The sequence below is a fragment of the Neovison vison genome, chromosome 11 (assembly GCF_020171115.1).
Source record: "Neovison vison isolate M4711 chromosome 11, ASM_NN_V1, whole genome shotgun sequence".
Taxonomy (NCBI): Eukaryota; Metazoa; Chordata; class Mammalia; order Carnivora; family Mustelidae; genus Neogale; species Neogale vison.
The window spans coordinates 121,289,318-121,308,221 of record NC_058101.1 but is presented as its reverse complement, the minus strand read 5'-3'; the positions used below and the strand labels follow the sequence as shown (position 1 = coordinate 121,308,221).

The 18,904-nt window shown below is 35.8% G+C and overlaps 1 protein-coding gene across 6 annotated transcripts in view; it reads left to right on the top strand.

Annotated features, from left to right (window-relative positions):
• Positions 1–18,904, top strand: part of ARHGAP24 (Rho GTPase activating protein 24) — a 516,663-nt gene that overhangs the window by 410,455 nt on the left and 87,304 nt on the right. Inside the window, exon 1 of one of the 6 annotated variants that reach the window (XM_044224610.1) lies at positions 10,329–10,351. The exons of the other annotated variants lie outside the window; for them this stretch is intronic. The gene's annotated coding sequence lies outside the window, so the exon portion shown is untranslated. Of the gene's footprint in view, positions 1–10,328; positions 10,352–18,904 lie in introns of those variants that run through there. 6 annotated transcript variants of the gene reach the window in all.

Sequence of the window (18,904 nt, the reverse complement as noted above, 5' to 3'; positions counted from 1 at the left end):
ATCTATCTTTCTTTCAACTCTTTTTGTGTTGTGTTTCTTTGTTTTCTCACTTATTCTTTTCATCTCACCACATTTGGCAATACTTCATCTATAACTTCATTTTTTAACTTATGAGTAAGCCTACTGACCTCACTGAGGCTGTTTAGCTTCTTGAGAGAACTCAGAGTAAAGGTTTGATAATCCCCTGTGAAAGAACACAAAATTTTGCTCCAACAAGGGGTGAAGATAACTCCTACATGACTCTAAACTTGCTACACAACAGTACGTTTTGCAATACAAAAATATGATGATTGAGTTACTTAAACAGGTCTTCCTACCAAGTCACCTACAGACAGTTTTGGTGTTGACATTCAAATGAGTGTACATTATGGTCTTATTGATTTGTAAGACTCTTCTGTGTCAACAGATTTGAGCCATTCATAATGTATAATACAAAATGGGGGGTATTTGTGAAACTGAATTCCTCGGATCATTCATCCATAAAGGGGAATAAATGCTTTCAGATCATTTAAGTCTAGAAAATGCTAGTGTATGTCAATATTTATTTATTTATTTATTTATTTTTAGAGAGAGAATCTATGAACAGGGCAGAAAGAGAGGGAGAGAGAATCTGAAGGAGGCTCCACGCTCAGTGTGGAACCTGACACAGGGCTTGAACTCACAACCCTGAGATTATGACCTGAGCCAAAACCTAGAATCAGATGCTTAACCAGCTGAGCCACTTGGGTTCCCCTACCTTTTTTTTTTTTTAAATATTCTGATGTATATTGCAACATTAAGGATCTCTCAGGGCTGGGGGTGGGGGGAGTGGATATAATTTTATACATTTCTCAAATTTTCTTCATCTGCAACTCTTCACTGCCCCCCCACCCTGGATTACCTATTACATTTTTAGGAACGAGAAAAATTAAAGCTTCTAAGCATTTGGCTAAAGAGAGAGGAATTCTGAGTGGAAGTACAGTAGCTGGTAGCAAATTATACTTTTGCGAATGGGAAGGAGGAAGGAAAGGTCAAGAATGGGGCAAGAATTGTAAAGGGAGACTTTATGGTTTTCAGAGTGGTTTAGTTAGAGAAGCCGAAGTAAAATTTGGTCTGAATAAAATTAAGTTGTTTCTAGGGGTGACTGGGCGGCTCTCAGTGGGTTAAGCCTCTGCCTTGGGCTCAGGTCACAATCCCCCCCCGCCCCCCGTCTCTGCCTGCCTCTCTGCCTACTTGTGATCTCTGTAAAATAAATAATTGAAATCTTCCAAAAAATTAAAAAAAAAAATAAGTTGTTTCTGCCTCCCTTGAAATGTGTTTTTGTTAATAATTATTATCATTACCATGAACATTATATGGACCTTTCCATGAAAGTTGCCACTTATTTAAAGCAATGTAACCTTGAAGAAGAATAGTTCTGTTCTGTCATTGAGAACATTGAGCACAGTATCTGTGCCTTGCCCAGGGACAAGGGACTCCCAGATGTCAGTAAAGTACTCAGTGCTTACAAACCTCAGTTATCCCATCTGTATAACAGACGTTATAAAACGTGCATTGCAGTGTTTGTGAGAATTAAATATGTGAAAAGACCAAGTACAATGCTTGGCATTTGGGGATATACTATAGCTATTACTCTTCTCTTTTGTTTGCATTCACAATATGCCCTCTCAGTTAGAACCAAAGCCTATAGTCTTAAAGACAAAGTTAACCTTTCACTATTTATGCATACTTTAACTTGCTAAGTACAGTCACCTTATTTTTTCTTGGGTACCCGGCAAATTACTGAACTTCTAAGGAGGTTATACTATCTAATTTGTTTTTGGCACTAGAAATGTGTTAGAAAAAAAATGGAAAAATAAATGATTTACCAATCCAAGTTGCAGACTAATCTAAGGTGTTTTTGTCTTTTTTTTTTTAAAGTCACAAAGACCAGCCTTCATTTTAATTTGCAGTTACTCCCTCATTACAAAAGAAGTATGGGGCGCCTGAGTGGCTCAGTGGGCTAAGCCTCTGCCTTTGGCTCAGGTCATGATCTCAGGGTCCTGGGATCAAGCCCCGCATTGGCATTGGCCTCTCTTCTCAGTGGGGAGCCTGTTTCCCCCCTCTCTATTTGCCTCTCTGCCTACTTGTGATCTTTCTCTGTCAAATAAATGAATAAAATCTTAAAAAAAGAAAAAAGAAAGGAGTAGTAGGAAAGTTATGGTGGCTTGTTTCTTGTCAGGATCCATATGGAAAACCAAGGAGAAACAAATAAATAAATAAATAACCAATAAGAGCCTTGAAACCATAAAAAATCTCCCTCCTCATGTCCCAGTTCCCTATCACAGAGTAAACTAGTTACTGTGGATATAGTAGACACAATAGAACATTTGATAGGTGACCATATTTTTACAATGTTTTAGAATCCTAAACATAATAACGTATTGAAAACTTGACGAGGATCAGTGACATTTGGTTAGGTGATCGTTTATGGTTTTTTTTTTTTTTTTAAAGGTTTTATTTATTTATTTGACAGAGAGAGATCACAAGTAGACAGAGAGGCAGGTAGAGGGGGAGGGGGGAAGCAGGGAACATATATGGGAAAGTAACTGAGCCAAATGACTTACTGGTGGCTTTAACTTGACTGTAGTCTGCTGTTTCAAGAATGTTCAGCTTGCAGCTAATTTGTTTGCCAAACAAGAAGTAAATATTTATTGTAGCTTTACTAACCAGAAGATGTGATTCCTTCTGTTGATAATCTATTTACCAAACCATCAATGGCATTTGGGTTATACTGACTGAACCCTATTCTTCAGGACCTATTTAGTAGGTAACACTCCTGTTGGGGTAGATTCCTGAAGATATTTGAAATCTCTGTAAACTCAGTGCAGAGGGTTAACAACTGAAACCTCCTGGTCTGTCTCATTTAGAGATTATGATATTTTCTTTCCTAGGAAGCTTTGTTTCCAAATGGTCACATTGAGTAGATCCAATGCCTTCACACATCTATATTCCAATGTAGGTTGACACAACGCCATAGTTCCCTGCCTCAAATAACCTTCCAGCTTTAGCTGGCCACTTGTTTTTAAGGTTGGCTGAGAGAAGAAAATAAAACCTCCATGGTCTGGCAATCATGGTCTGGTAATCATGGGTTGTCTTTATTTGTAACATGCTCCCCTTGGGCTGGATCACAAATCTGTTTTTAAAAAGCCCATCAGTACTGTCTAGAACAGAATGCAAACACACCCAATCAGATGTGACCAGGGTTTTGGAACACGATGAAAACTTTACATTTCTAGTTGAACTGGGCTTTGGTGAAGACTTAAACCATATCCCATATCGTTGAGCAATTCTATTAAATGAAATTGTTTGCTTTCTCCAGTAAACAGCTGGTGTTCATGTGGGCTTTAGAAATAATCAACTGAGGATGTAATTGAGGTTTTATTGAAAATATATCTCCTTCTGACTTATTGAAAAGATCAAAAACACAGTGTTTAATTTTTTTTCTTCAATTAGAAACTTTGTGCACCTTATACTCCATGTAAGAAAGGGAAGCAAGGTCAAAAATCTTTTTCTAATTAACTGAACACTTTGATCTTTGGTCAAAAGCATGTAAAATCTAAAAATCTTCTGATATATGCGGGAACTGTGGTAATGCCAAGAGCACTGGTGTGCATTGGGTTGAATTTTACAGCAGCTGAGCTACTGTGATTTAAAATGAGCTTTTATTTTTTGTTTTCATTACAAATCTTACAGTTTGTTCACCTCAAACTTCTTATATTGTATAGCAATCACATTGAGGTCTGTTTTTTTTTGGAATGTAGTGATATTAGATGGTTTACTTCAGTAAATATAAAAGTTATGCAAAAAAACTACCATATCAGAGATATGCTTGAAAATTTCCACCAGTAGTGATGTGAAGAAGTTAATGTGATGTACAACTTCAAGGCTTTAAACTGCTTAGTTTGAAGCATTCTTTAAAACACACACCTACACAAACCAGGGTACTAACTAGGGTGTTTAAAACCTCAAAATTATACCTGAATTTCTAGGCTGTGTCCCCAGAGATTCTAATTCACTTGATCTGAACATGGCCCAGGCACCCCAAATGCTGACCACCTTCTCCAGATTTTATATGCATGCCAAACACCAGTACAATATAGTGAGTGGCATTAAGAAACAGAGCTATATTCCGTAAAACACATATCCCTTGAGATGATTTGCAAAGAAAATTTCCATAGTCAAGTTGGGAAGAGACCCTCTGCATAATATCTTTTCTAGGAGTTTTTAAGAGCATTTCTAAATAGTTAAGACAGAGAAATCCTATGGAAAAGAATCCTGCTTAACTGGGTTTAACCTGTAGTTTCTCTGACGTATTTGATCCTGGATAACATTTTCATCACATTATCTCTTACCAGACCATAAAACCTATTTATTCCATGATGTCTTTATGCAATTCTACTAAATGAAATTTGGCAAGATCCAAATTGTTATTTACATGAGTACCATTTTATTTTTTTTTATTTTGATAATTTTATTTTTTGTAGTGTTCAACAATTCACTAGTTGCACATAACACCCAGTGCTCATCACAACATGTGCCCTCCTTAGTACAGCTTTTTAATGCCATGCTTTGAGAACATGCAACTTTCAAGGCCACTGAGAATTATTTTACCTTTGTTGAGACCTATAAATGGAATGTTTTGATTACCTAACATGGCATCTAAAAATAAAGTACTGAAGATTTACACCATTTTTGTATGATTTATCTCCTTATTGCATAAAATATTCAGGATGAAAGCAAATAAAAAAAATAAAGAAAAAAAGGTTTGTTTCAGTTTTAGGTGACAGTACCCTGAAAGGAATAATGGTTATCTGAAGCTTAATTGCTAAAAACCCTCTTGTCACAATATTGTTGAATTGACATTTGTAAGCAAATGCATTTTGTTGGTGAATGATCTTTTCACATTACAAGACTTTAAAAATAGACTGGTAAAAAAAAAAGAAATGATAAATACTTAATTGTTATTGTTACTTTTAATTGGGGAATCAAACCTAAAATATACTCAGGAAGTCCAGAGACTTTGTGAAAATGGATTACTTGATTTTTTTTTAATTTGATGTAATATATTCAAAGAGGTTTGGAATATATTTAATTTACATTTTTCTTCCACAGGAAAAAAATACCAGAGAAGGTTCTGGGTCTGGAGGTAGAAACTGAATCACAATTCTAAGACAGGAAGCATTTCCATAGCACTGGAAAATATCATCAAAAAAAGGAAGGCAAAGAGTCACTAGTTTTATCTTCCAGAAAGAAGAGAAGGGAGGGTGATTTTTTAACCAACATCTTTTCAGGTTATGTGGGCCAGTCTCTACATAAGACCCTTTATGAACATTACTTCATTTGGATAAAAGAAATTTTCTTCAAATTCTTTTATACTGATAGAAAAGATTATCTGTTGTTTGGAGTGATTTAAAAAAAAGAAGTGGGGGCGCCTGGGTGGCTCAGTGGGTTAAAGCTTCTGCCTTTGGCTCAGGTCATGATCCCAGGGTCCTGGGATCAAGCCCCACATCGGGCTCTCTGCTCAGTGGGGAGTCTGCTTCCTCCTCTCTCTCTGCCTGCCTCTCTGCCTGCCTCTCTGCCTACTTGTGATCTGTCAAATAAATAAATAATTAATTTAAAAAAAAGAAGTTTTGATAATGAACTTTGATATACTAGATCTATATCCATGCTTTCCACTCTTTCCCCGTTTTTCTTCCTTTGTCTGCCCCAGCCTCTCTTGTTCTAATACTTTCTTCCCTATTATAAATTACCCCTGTGTTCTTCACTCAGTGAAATTCCCTGAAAATGTTAACACATATATGAAGAGCAATGCCTTCACGTGTTCTGCGTGGCGAGAAGACTCCCTTGCATTTGGTTACCCTTGAACAGCAGTCTTCTTCCCAAGCTCATGCTGAACGTTAGCATACTGTTGTGCCTTATTTCTAAATACATACGAAGGGCATTTTACCTTAGATTAGAATGACAGCAGGACTGTCAGAAGCAATTACTACCCCCTCATATTTAGTGAAGCAAAGCAAAGTAAAATGTAATATGTCTGGTTTCAAGTATGTAGATGATGTGAGATTGTGTACATGGATTACTTCTCACATTTGATTCACCTTGGTTGGTTTCATGATGCTGTCACCTGGATGCCAATTAGTATGCTGGACATCTGCCAGGAAGGAGCTGAAATGAGGTCATCGGCTTATTTCATCTTGGCACCAAGGTCACGGCTAAGCTGTATTTAACCTGGTGCTAGAGGCTAAAGACATTGTTTAGTCCCGGAGCTGTTTTATATGCAGGAGTCTTATAATAGAGAATATGTAAGCTTTTTTTCCCATTTTTTATACAAAAGAAAAATAGTGAAAAGCTATCACAGATATTTCAGAATTATGGCAACCACCACTAGCATACAAAGTACACACTATAGATTTGTCCAGCATACTAAAATCCATTCTTCACGTAAGGAAGTTGCTTCTATCACTCTCTATTGTTTCTCATAGCCAGATAAATGGTGACAACCATGTCATCTGGAAGGCAGGGAGTGTGGTTACATGGCAGAAATGGGGGTTTGGAAGGAAGGTGCTAGTTTGGGTTGACAGTATCCAAACTAACAGGGTCAGGATCCATAATAGTGATACTGGAAACTAAGGCAAAAGAAAAAAAAACCAGTAATAATGATCCTGCCTTTATTTTCATATTTTGCTCATTATAGGTTTTTATATGAATTTGTTCTTATAGCATGTTATTAGAATGAAAAAATAAAAGCAAAATAAAATGCAAAAAGTTATTAAAATAGCATTTATCTTGATTACCGAATATTTTGGTGCTTCTTAAATTTTGAGCCAATCTAATCTTGGTTCTACCACCTAACATAAGCTGAAAACTCAGAATTCTGATTTCTGGAAGAGTATAATGTAATAAAAAGCACAAAACTGACCCCATATTCCATGCAAGTAAATAATGGAACCCCAAGATTCATAATTTCTAGCACTGAGAATTTTTTGTGCTTAATATTGGTCATTAAAGTTATGAGCATCGCTAGAAGTCATAATAGATTGATTCACAGCCTAAATTTCATGACGGGGGGGATAAAGGAGGGGTAGTTGCACTATGTAAGATTTGGGACCTGTATTTAAACAGGAGCCCATACTCAAGGCAGATTTCCCTCATTCTATTCTTTAGGAATCAGAGAGACATTTTTATTATTTTTACTTTAAATAAGAAGAATGTTAAAGTTCTGATGGAAGAGTAGATATTGGTGAAAACAGAGGTTGAATATGCATGCAGGGAACTTTTTTCATTTTCAATGTAGAAGTAAAATGAATAGAAAATTATATCTGATATGCAAGAAATCTTGCTTGCTGAGACACTTGCTATGAAATAAAGACTCAGCCTTGGCCAAACTCGGAGCTCCTATACTGGATTTTCAAAATCTTTGAAAAAGATTTTCAAATTTGCACCTCTATAGTTAATATATTCCTAATGTTAATATGTACCTAAGTTCTAAGAAAAAGGAAAAGCCCCCCAGTGATCAGCTTATCATTTGTTGTTCCTATAGTTCCTATGTTGATTTATATCAACATAAATACTGATAGCCTCACACATCTAGTTTATTTTATTTAAAATTTTACATGTATTTAAATGTTCGATATATTTTTCTGACCTGAATCACTTTCTGAAACCCAGGTAGACATATCTAGATGAATTCAATGAAAAGAAATACTATGTTGATATTTATCAAGGATCCTACACTTAATATTCTTTTTGAAACTGATTTCCTGGATGATTTCAACATTATATATATTTTTTTTTCTAGAAGCTCATTCAGAATTCCTGGCTCATTCAGAATTACCAGTAAAGGTGTGCACATGTGTGAGAATGTATATGTATTGAGTATATGTGTGTGTTTGTATGTGTATGTGTGTGTGTGTGTGTGTGTGTGTATTTTGTGTGAGTGTAAACATTGTATTTACCCACAATCCCAGGACTTTGTCAGAATTAGGACTTGGAGATGCATATACTTGTTAATTTCCCCTATAAAGTGGCACACCACTTACAAACAAGAATTGTGACTTCATTATCTTTGTATCAATGGCTCTTAACTAGTTTGGTGCCTGCCATGTAATGTTGTTCGAGATGAACTCATCCAAAAAATGATGCCTTGTTTCTATTATCCTTATCTCAGAGATCTTCTAATAATAGAGCAGTTACTTGCAGTGAACCTGGAAAAAGAAGGCATTGTGCAAGAAGAGCTAAGAAAGTCTCAGGGAAATGGAACAAAAGAGGATGCTCGGGGCACCTGGGTGGCTCAGTGGGTTAAGCCTCTGCCTTCAGCTCAGGTCATGGTCCCAGGGTCTGGGATCGAGCCCCGCATTGGGCTCTCTGCTCATCAGGGAGCCTGCTTCCCCTTCTCTCTCTGCCTGTTGCTCTGCCTACTTGTAATCTCTCTGTCAAACAAATAAATAAAATCTTAAAAAAAAAAAAAGAGGATGCTCTTGTTGGGCTCAGGAGTTTCAGAGCATAGATGCAGGCTGGAGAAAGTCCAGAGCTTATGGGAGCCATAATAAATAAATGATACCTCTTATTCTCTGAATCATAAATGATTGCACCTGACTATTCAGCTCATGCTTCCTTTATAATTTTCTTCATTTCATGTCTTGTAGCCTTAATAAGATCAAAATGCCCTGGTGAAGAGAACTTATCATAAATTCTTTTTGTACTCCTCACAGTGTTGTCACAGTTCTGAAAGTATATTAAATTTAAGCAGGTATGGCATTAAACTAATTGCCAGCTTATTATGTTTTTCCTAGGCACCAAGTAACTACATATTTAGGCTTTTAGAAAGAAGGAGAATGTTGTGATTTAAAGGGCTCAAAATGAATCAGTGACCACTCCGAACTATATTAATCACAGTCCCAACTGTAAAAGGTGACACACTCAAAATTAGGATGATTTGAAGAAAGTTTCTGTACAAAGGTATTACTTACACAGGTGTGGGTGGTGTGTAGGAGGATTACAAACAATAGTGAAATAACCTGGATTTAATAATAGCAAAGGAGCATTTTTAGACTGAGATGTAAGGAACAATGGAAATGAGGTCTTAGTAGAGCTCTGGAAAGAGCGCTTGGTGCAGAAAATTTTCCCAGGGACGAGTAGTGATTCTTGGTGAAAATACAGAACCAACTCAAGGTGACCCCACAACTAGAAAGTCAAGGAAATAAATGCCCTGATCTTACACTTCTCCCTCCTGTCTCCTGCCTTGGCTGCCTATTGGCCAAACACATTGGGAAGCTGTTGGGTGAAACCCCGATAACTATCATCTGTGTGATTTCGTCTCCCTGTGCAGGAGTCTGGGTGGAGAAATGCAGAGAGTGTATTTGAAGGGGCCCGTGGAAAATCTTTGGCCCATTATCTCTTATTTGAACCTGTCCTGATCCTTAAAAATCTGTACTACTAAAGGGTTTAGTAGTAGAATAGTATTACTGAATATATTTATACTCACTAAGTCAAATGCCTGTATGATGCCACTCCACTTTAAATGCACAAAAATGTTTTATGTTGCTATCCTTGAGATACACAAACAGTGCAGTGGGAATCAGGAGGGAGGGACCAACTTCACTTGGAGAGTCAGCAAGCCTTCTGGTGTAGGTAAGATCTTAAATGATCCCAGTGAAGAAAGGAAGAAGGGAATGTTATGCAGAGGGTACAGGATGAGTCATGAAAAAGAATAGTATGACTGAAGAAAACAAGAATAATGGGGCGCGCCTGGGTGGCTCAGTGGGTTAAGCCTCTGCCTTCGGCTCAAGTCATGATCTCAGGGTCCTGGGATCGAGCCCCGCATCAGGCTCTCTGCTCAGTGGTGAGCCTGCTTCCCTCTCTCTGCCTGCCTCTCTGCCTACTTGTGATCTCTGTCAAATAAATAAACATACTCTTAAAAAAAAAAACAAGAATAATGGAAAAAGAAAATTGGCCTTTGTAGTTAAACTGAAACCTGGTTAAACTCCAACCCTGCTATTTATTAGCCATGTGATGCTGAGAAAAGATCAAAATCTTTCTGGTGCTTAATTGTACCTTCTTTAAAACAGGCACAATAATTCCTATGGGTTACTTGCACTGATTAAATGAGATAATATATTAAAGGTATCAATAATTATATGCTGTTCCTAGGAGAACTCTCATTAGACTCACAGACTGTTATTTCCAAATAATCACTTCAGCAACCAAGTGATGACTTGTTTTTAGGCTGAGAAACTATGGATTAAAAAGGCAAACAAACAAATCAACAAAGTAACTTTCCAACTTGGAGTCATATGATAACTTACGTGTTGGATGTAGATCACTTAATATAGTAAGTAATCCTGTTATTTCCCCTTTATAGTTGTTCTCTGTTGGCATTTAATATTGGTACCAAATGATTTCCCTGCCTTTGCTCACTTCTTACTTTGTAATATGTTGTAAACTGTCCAAAGATCTTCCCTTGAATTTCAGTATATTTCATGTCCAGCTTATGTCCATCTTAAAGAGCAGTAAGTAATGACTCTTAATGAATGGAGTCATATAATTCTTCAATTCTCTATCTATTTATTCATGGAAAATCTCTTAACCACTATTACAGTTTAGTCTTGCTTTCTTCACATTTTCTGAGTAGGGTCAGGTTTTTCCATTATCTGAATTATTGAGTTTGCTGACTTTGAGGTGTTTATGGACTCTGGTGAAAAGAAAGCCAGTGACCTTGATTTAGTCTTGCTTTCATCTACAAAATATTCTTCTTCAGTAAATAACTGGCTTTATGTTTTTTTTCCTTTTTCTATCTTGGTGTATATAATGTATATGTATATGCCAGTCCATTTATTTTATGCCCTTGCCCCTGACACCTCACTCCCACCCCAACAGAAAAGATCAGGAAAGGTAGCACACAGCAATTACTTCTTCGATGGCTTTTTTACATTATGTTTGAAAAAATATTCTGTTATTTCTCATTAAGTGCTTTTTAGGAATCTTGCTATTCGTTTGTCAATGTAATATGTCCCTTAATTTGCCAGTTTGTATTCAGAGGTCAGCCAGATTTAGGTTGGCAATTATATATGAGTCTTATTACATGGCCTTAAACAGCAATTGGTGTACTGACTTCTAATACTACTGTACACACCTGTGGGCATTTAATGAAATGTTAATTGATGATAATATGCTGAGTTGAATTGACTTGCAGATTCTGGATGATTACTCTTCAATTTAAAATTATGAGATGCATAGCATTAATCTGGTAGCAGGAAGGATCAAATTTTAATTTATTGCATGTGTCTAAGAAACTGTAGAACTTTCGGAATTCCGAGTATATATTTGTAGTAGATATGAAAGATACTATATAACAAAAAAGTGAGTACAACAGAAAACATCTGACAGCTTTTTCTAGGAACTTTTCCTTGCTTTTGTTTTTCTTTCATTTAAAAAAGTTCTCGTTTGGGTTCAGTTATCCAAAATTCATAAAAAAGTTAGGTGACTTTTTTTTTTTTTTAGCATGTATATTCTTTCTTGGATAATTATTAGAACCTTGAACTTCTTGTTAATGCCCAAAGTGATGTTATACTTTTCTGCTTAGAACAGCCACCATTTTTTAAAGTTTTGGAAGTAGTTAAAGATTATTTGGAGAGGTGGGAAGGAATTCCTAAAATACTTTAAGTGTTTTCAGCTTTATGATGGTTTTCTTAAGATGCTTCTCATTTGTTTTAAGTAACTTTCAAACATAAGACTCCATATTTATGTTTCCAAGTGCTTGCAACTGGTTATTGGGAGTTATAATTCTAAGGGAGAATTTCAAATTTTTCATTCATTTGCTTACATAATATTATCCAAAATTATAAAATTAACTTTTTAAAAAATCCAAGAAAACCTTCTGTAATAATTCTGATCTAATTAGCCAGAGTGACTCTAATTTGCAGTACAAAGAAACGAGTTAATGTTTTAGTAAGACAAATTTGGTATAGATATATTTTTTAACTTGGTATATTTCTGAATATCAAAATTAATTTGTATCCATTAAGGTTGTTGGTTTTTTAAAATTATCTAATTGGAGATTTATTTGCTAGGCAAACACTCCTCAATACTACTTATACTTAAAGTAATATTCCATTAATTAAGGAAACAGAACCTTTAAACTTCAGTTCCAATTTTCATCATCATCATTATTACTATTATTATTATCATCATTATCATTGTTATTATCACTATTCCTTAACTTATATCTGGAGTTAGGGGTCTAAACTAATTGTCCCATTCCAATGACAAATAATTCCAAGACCTTACAGAAGGAATAGGGGCAAGAAAATCATATGTTATTCTATTTTGTGATTATAAAATAACCCTTAGTCATTTTCAAGTCATAATTAAGTTATAGTCATTTATAGTCAATATAGTCAATTATAGTCATAATTGAGTTAAAGCTCAATTAACTTAAGAATTTGACAAATCAGATTTCCCTAAATATTTAAACACGTTTATGCACTAATTGAAATCCCTGAGCTATTTTATTTATTTATTTATTATTTTATTTGAGTGAAGCTGACACCCAGTGTCACATTGGTTTCAGATGGACAACGTAGTGATTCCCATCTCTCTGTGTCATGCCGTGCTCACCACAAGTGTAGTATTGTCCATCACCAAACAGTGCTATTATGATTACACTGACTATATTCTTTAGGCTTTGCCTTTTAGTCTCATGATTTATTCATTCCATAATGGGAAACCTGTACCTCTCACTCCGCTTTATCCATTTTGCCTATTCCGCCACACCTTTCCCTCTGGCAACCACCAGTTTAGTCTCTGTATTTGTAAGTCTGGTTCTGCTTTTCATTTGTTTGTACATATATTCATATATTCGTTTTTTTGAGTGAAATCATGTGGTATTTGTCTTTCTTGATCTGACTTATTTTGTGTAGCATTACACCTTCTGGTTCTATCTGTATTGTCACATCTCTGAGCTGTTTTAAACCGTAATAATGTATTTAATTCTCCCAAGTACTGCTGCCACCTTCCAAGGCAGAAAGATCTGCCAAAATCTTCCCAAGCATGTAATGAGTACTTATCAGCCTTATGTCCAAATATTTAGATTTCATAAACATTTTTCTTTTAAAAATTCAAAAACTCAGTTGTATTACTTGGATTCTGTACGCATATAACCTATTTGTTTTTTTTTCCAATTTATTTATTTTCAGAAAAACATTATTCCTTATTTTTTCACCACACCCAGTGCTCCATGCAAGCCGTGCCCTCTATAATACCCACCACCTGGTACCCCAACCTGCCACCCCCCCGCCACTTCAAACCCCTCAGACTGTTTTTCAGAGTCCATAGTCTCTCATGGTTCACCTCCCCTTCCAATTTACCCAAATTCCCTACTCCTCTCTAACGCCCCTTGTCCTCCATGCTATTGGTTATGCTCCACAAATAAGTGAAACCATATGATAATTGACTCTCTCTGCTTGACTTATTTCACTCAGCATAATCTCTTCCAGTCCCGTCCATGTTGCTACAAAAGTTGGGTATTCATCCTTTCTGATGGAGGCATAATACTCCATAGTGTATATGGACCACATTTTCCTTATCTATTCATCCGTTGAAGGGCATCTTGGTTCTTTCCATAGTTTGTCGACCGTGGCCATTGCTGCTATAAACATTGGGGTACAGATGGCCCTTCTTTTCACGACATCTGTATCTTTGGGGTAAATACCCAGGAGTGCAATTGCAGGGTCATAGGGAAGCTCTATTTTTAATTTCTTGAGGAATCTCCACACTGTTTTAAACCATCTCTTCACCAACCTATTTCGACTTAAAGCAATTCTACACCCTTCTTTAATTATAATTTTTCTTATATAACTCTATATAACCCTGATTGTATGGTTGTGATGTTGATATTGAAAATTGATTGACTAACCTATCAGAAGCAGTAAAAGTTTTGAGTTCCAGAAAATTTGGGAGGAAATTCAGTTTTTTAAAAAATGCATAAGAAACATATTAGACTGACTAAATTAGGAAATCTTGCCTAAGTCATGGTATAAGAAATAATTCAAATAATCTATAACCAGCCTCTGTGCAGTTATGTTAGTGCATTCATGTGTGTTTATTTTAAAAGAAATCATCCTAAATGTGTTTATATCACCAATATGAGAATTAAAAAGAGGAAGTTGGCTTAGCCTAACAGTGTTAATCATTCTAAATTAGTATACAAGGGTTTTGAATCAAGAAGCATATAAGGAGTAGTAGTATTCTTTATAGGAATTTCTATGCCCATAGTTAATTTGGGAACATGTGACTTTCTAGCCCCTATTCCTTCTATAGGGTTTTGGAATGATTTGTAATTGGAATGGGACAATTAGGTGAGACCCCCCCCCAACTCCAGAAATAGATTGTTAATAGGAATTAACAAAGTGAACACAGAGACTTTTCAACATTTATTGAGAAAACAGCTTACACTTGAGGAAATTATAGAGTTTATAATGTGTTTATATCAAGCAAGTTAGAAAAATATTCATAAGCTTCTTTACTAGCGCAAGTGATAATAGTTATGAAACACCATTCTAAATGTTACATTCTTGGCACATTTTACAGATGTGTTCTTTGTGAAGCTAGCTAGAAGGCTGGATTCAAATTCCAGACCCCTAAGGCAAGTTTTACATCCTGCCCTTCCAAACATACACACTAGAGCTGATGAAACCCAGCAAATCCAGACATAAACCATGGGAGACAAAGTACTGGACAGTTAAGCTGTTCTGATTGTAAAGTTAATTTTAGTTGCTTAGGAGAACAAAATTCAAAATCAAACCAAAATCAGCATTTTCTTAATTTTACACTATTACAGTGATTACTAGTTGTCATTCATTGAGTGGAATAATTTGATGTTAAGTTATCTATCATAGCATTTTATTTTAAAATGCCATTTCTTTTGTATATAACAAAACCCATTCTATAAAATTGCTGTGTAAAATTGAACAATTAGCATCTGTGGCAGGTAAAACTAATAGATAATGTATAAAGGAAAAGGTCCCAATTAAATTAAATCTCCTATTGAGCAAATACCAAGCACTGCATTCAAGTAAAGGTAGTAAAATTTAGCTTTTAAAGTGATTTATGAACTTAACCCCATTCCTTCCTATTTTGCCTATAGGCAGAGCTGTTTAGAAACACCTGCTCAATGCTAGTTCCTTTTCTTTCAATGATTCTCTTCTAAATGTTCCAAATACTTTTAAAGTAACAAACTTTGGGGAGAAATCAATTATTATATTACTATCAATACTTATTGAAGATTCTGGGGAGAGTGAGAAAAATTGAGTATTGCTTTAATGAAATATGGAGACATAAACCTCCTCTCTCCTACTTCATCAATTCTTCCCTCTCCAGTGAATAATGCCCATAAACATACAAAATTCTGAGTATTTCTCATCTTAAATCCTCTTGGCCCCACAACTCCCCTACCCACTCACTTCTACTCTCCATTTCACAGCACTTTTATACACTACAATGTCTATAGGGGTTGTTATATTGAGTGTTTCTGTTTTCTCTCTTCCATAATCTTATCAACACATTTTAAGGATGATTTTATTTGTGCTGTTCTGATCAATCCTCCAAGGACACCAATAATCACCATGTTGCCCAAACCAGTGACCTCCACATTCCTAAACTGGTGGTCTGTATTCACTGTCATCATTTTATTTAACCTCTCAACAACACTTGACTCACCTGATCAACTTTCTCCACTCAGACTCTCTTGTTTCTCTTCCAACCTTACTAGCTGTAATTCCTCAATCTACTTTGATGATTCCTCTTCCTTTTCTCCATCTCTAAGCATGGGAGTTCACTTGAACTTCATTTTCTCTATTCTATCCACAGTATTCCCTAGGAACATCATTCAGTCCCATGTTTTTAAATATCGCCACACAGGGGACTTCCAAATCTGCATCTTTAGTCTGGATCTCACCTCTGGACTGCAGACTTTGTTTTGTTCACTGCTGTATCCTCATAACCTAGAATAGTGACTGGCACAATACAGGTGTTCAATAAATATGTGTTGGATAAATTAATTAGTGCTCTGCTTTATTTCCCAGGGTTATCATAAAAACCAAAAGAATCAGGGATACAAGAATAACTTGCAAACTGTAAATCAACCTGTAGTTAACAATCTTGCAGATTGCTATTAATCAAAAACAATAAAAGGGATGGGATATGAGAGAATTTTAAAAATGGATTTCGGCATTCTAATCTAGATCTTCAAAAGTGGTATATCGTCCCAAATTCGGTGTTCTATTTCACTCATCAAACTCTGGGCATCAGGGAAAGAGGAATAACAAATCTGTATTCAGATACAAAAAGAAATGGTCTAATGTTTGCTCTGATTAAACTATGGTATCCTTAATGTATGAGGCCCACAAATTTGCTAGACTCAGTAGTCCCAGCTCGAATGACATGTTCTTGCAAAACTAGTAGTGTTAATCATTTACAATGCAAATAAGTAATTCACAAAGTTATATGATCCATAGCTTTAGAGCTTAATGGCTGTCACTGTAAGAATAGGATATGTATACAAGCTAACAGGATGAGTGTGGCTGAAGTGCGTGAATTCTAAAATGTGTAGCCTCTGCCTAATAAAGCAAATTATCCTGAACAAGAGCAGTGGTTGTCAAACTTTATGATACATCAGAATCATCTGGCAGGCATCTTAAAGCACAGATTGCTGGGGCCCACCACCACTGTTTCTGATTTGATTGATTTGAGCTTGTGCCCAAGAATTTACATTTCTAACAAGTACCCAGTTCTTCCAGCCTTTCTAGACACATACACTCTAGTTTCATCTCACTTTGAGAAACACTGCAGGAGAGGGTGTATTTATGGGCTCATGGAGGGTATAAAGTTCAATATAGCTCCAAAAAATTTTCCCAAACTTTCTAGTATTCCTCGACATTCAAGTGATCATTTGTGCTATGTATTTAATAAAATAGTACTTTTAATTTTAGATTTATTAAAACCAACAAACTCTCTGCCTTGCCTCTTGGAGTATTAATCAAATTCCATTTGCTACAAGATGGTGATTATTGCATCGAGACTTGCTTTCTCTTGTGACTCTGGTTTGCATCATCATTGTTGGAGAAACACTGATCTAAATATACTTAATCAGCTATTCTACCTGCCTGCTCTCTATAGCAATCAAATAAAATGTTGAATTGACTGATCTCCAAAGTAGCCAAGCTAAATTAGAAGAGGACATAAACTCTAGATGTCTTGGCTCTGCAAAGGAAATATTCTATCTATTTCTTGGAAATGTCAATCAGAATATAATTAGATGCTGAAAAGGAAGTGCCCTGATTCTGAGCATCTGACATTAGGGAGAGTCAGAATGTATTGTTGGGCTTAAACCTGTTCTAGATTTAGGGCAATCTAGAAAACAAATATCCAAAATATAATAAATGGTATTATTTTGTAGTAATGCACCTGATACAAATAGTAGTGTTTTGAAAGAATGAGTTCAAGAATGTGAAAAATTAATGGAAATATAACTATGCCCATTCGAGGTTTTAAAATTTTCATCAATTATTTAAAAGTAAATGGATCACAGCTGTGCTTTTAAAAACATGACCAATAAAAGGGTGCCTGGATGGCTTAAGCATCTGCCTTTGGATCAGGTCATGATCTCAGTCCTGGGATCCAGCCGTGTGCTGGGCTCCCTGCTCTGTGGGGAGTCTGCTTCTTTCCCCTTCCCTCTGCCACTGCTGCCCCAACTCATGCTCTCTCTTTCTCTCAAATGAATAAATAAAATCCTTAAAAAAAAATGACCAGTATGAAGGTCAATATTTACTTGTAAAACAAATAAATAGTTACTTTCCTATAAAAGGATTTTACTTTATGGGCGTATTGAGAATATTTGTTCAAAAATAAGCTAGATTTCTGTATTTCAAAGGATTCAAATTACACATAATTTACTGAAAGATTTAGGATCAAAATTTTTATACATGGCAATAAAAACAGCGTAGAATACCATGTCCCAAACACTATTCCAAATATTTTGTGGTATTTTTCATTCAGTTAATTCACAATAACACCCTGAAGCAGCTGCCTTTTGCCCTCTCAGTTAAAGAGTTAAAGATGAGGGATCTCACAGCTAATCAATGACTAATTTGAAGTTGATGAACCTGCTTCACTGTCCTTCACTGACCATTTTTTAGTAGTTCTTTATAAGTACTGTTTGTTTTTGCAGTTTGATCCAGCTAGCACTTTTGGTCTCATACTCACATTTCTTAACATATTTTATGGTGATGTTTGAGGAAAGATGTTTGAGAAGTAACTTGTACAGAATAAAATGTTTATGTCAATGCTTCCTGTATCTGTAGCCGAATACGTGGACTTCCAGCAGATCATTTCTAAACTTAATGATTAGAAACCTACTGTATATAATAAATACCAGTCAATCTATAATTGGATAAAAAGTGTGTGTTTATAGTTACTTTCATCTTAAACATAAGTTAGCTATGTAATGCAGGGGAATTCTGACAAAGGGATTATGACCTAGTAAGGGGCATAAAAAAATATGTAAAACAGTATTATAAAGTGCTCCTGAGGGGGACCTGGGTGGTTCAGTGGGTTAAAGCCTCTGCCTCAGGCTCAGGTCATGATCCCAGAGTCCTGAGATCAAGGCCCGCACAGGGCTTTCTGCTCAGCAGGGATTCTGCTTCCTTTTCTCTCTCTGCCTGCTTGCCTTTCTGCCTACTTGTGATCTCCATCTCTCAAATAAATAAATAAAATATTTAAAGTACTCCTGAAATTAAAAGATAGAATTAATTTTATTATAATGCACGATAACAGTTGGTAATGCGTTTGTTGTGTGGTATTGACTATACATTGCAAACAAAATGATAAT